Source organism: Macrotis lagotis, chromosome 1 (assembly GCF_037893015.1).
Source record: "Macrotis lagotis isolate mMagLag1 chromosome 1, bilby.v1.9.chrom.fasta, whole genome shotgun sequence".
NCBI lineage: Eukaryota > Metazoa > Chordata > Mammalia > Peramelemorphia > Peramelidae > Macrotis > Macrotis lagotis.
In genome coordinates this window covers 384,583,280-384,584,952 of record NC_133658.1, presented here as the reverse complement: position 1 = coordinate 384,584,952, position 1,673 = coordinate 384,583,280, and the positions used below count along the sequence as shown (strand labels likewise).

General features: G+C 38.9%; 1 pseudogene; it reads right to left on the bottom strand.

The window, feature by feature from the left end:
* Window positions 1–767: 767 nt before the first annotated feature.
* On the bottom strand, window positions 768–1,438 carry LOC141501839 (frataxin, mitochondrial pseudogene; annotated as a pseudogene).
* Window positions 1,439–1,673: the final 235 nt, after the last annotated feature.

The window sequence follows — 1,673 nt, the reverse complement described above, 5'->3', positions numbered from 1 at the left end:
GTTTTCTTTTACCAATTTAATATGTAAAGATACTGTGTTTTTAAGAAAAAATAATTTCTGTATAGAATTAAATCACCTTAAATTCAGCAACAGGAATTAGATTAAAATTTACAATAAGTGGGCAACATCACATACCAAAGTAACTTCTTATTATACAATTATCCCACAAGAGGTTACTATCATTTCTTTACCTATTTTCTAGCAGCAGGAATAAATAGGCTGTCCAGCTGTCTCTTCTCCAACCTCCAGATCACAAAACCAAATGACATTATCTTTTGTTGAATTTCCTCTCTGCCTTTGATACTGAAACATTAAAGATTTTCACAAGTATTATTTTACTCTATTGATGAAGTGTGGGAACATTTATGTTCCACCCAGTAATGAGCCTCATTCTGATAAGTCCTGGTTAGGCTGATAATCTGTTTGTCACTTTGTTATTTTTATAGGATATCCCTCATAGTAACTAGAGTTAAATCAATTCACCCATTCCTGGGATTTTTGCTTTAAAAAACAAAAACAAAGCATTCATAGTTCTTTATTGCAGGCTTTTCAAAGTGAGATATAGTATAGAAATAGAATTAAACAATTTCAAGAAATTCACAGCCAGAGTTGAGGTCAAAAAAATATATATTCTTTTCACATAACTATCACATTAATTCATTAAATGAAGTTAAATTGGAGGGGGGGGAACAAAACCAAATTCAAATGAGGAGAAATTCTTCATTAACAGCTTTCAGTGTCTTAAAAAATTATTTTTTGAAAAAAAATTAATTTTTGTCAAGTGTTTTTTTTCCAGAAAAGACCAGGGAAGACATGTCCAATTGAGTTTTCAAGGCTTTAGAAAACTCTTTTTCCAGTAGTTCATGGAGAGACATTCCATCGTGAACATACACCCAATTCTTCCCTGTCCAATCGTAGCGCTTGGGACCACTAGACAGAGAAGACAACCAGATCTGTCTGTTCGGGGTCTGTTTGTTGATCACATAGGTTCCCAGATCTTCACCCAGTTTTACTGTTAGAACACCAGTCCTAAATGAAACATCATAATCCTTGGGTGTGTAAGGCTTGTCTCCAAGATCTTCGAAAAAATGTGCTAAGGAGTCCAGGGTTTCTTCTGCAAGTTTTTCATAAGTGGTTTCATCAAATAAGTTTTTGTCAACCAGTGTTCCTGTTTTCCTCAAATTCACCAGATAAACACTCTGTTTTTTGACTTTTGAAATCTGGTCTCTGAAGGCCTGGAATTGGGAACTCAGCTGCCCCGGAGTCCCAGAAGCCCCAGCTCTCGGCCCTGCCCCCCAGCTCCAGGGTCCCCGCCTGGGCCGGGAGGCTGCGGAGCCCGGACCGGCAGGCCCAGCCAGCTGCGTCAGGGTGCGCGGCCTGGCTGGGCAAGGCCTGCGCGGGGCGCGGGCGCCAGCGCTGCCAGCCTGGGCCGCCACATGCTCCCGGCGCCGAATAAAATCTTAATAAAACAATTACAACAAGTTATCACTAGGATAATAAATTATGATCCAGTAGGATTTATTCCAGGAATGCAGGGTTGGTTCAATATTAGGAAAACTGTTAGTATACTCAATTATATCAACAACAAAGCTATCAGAAATCACATGATCATATCAATGGATGCTGAAAAAGCTTTTGACAACATACAGCATCCATTCCTATTAAAAACACTA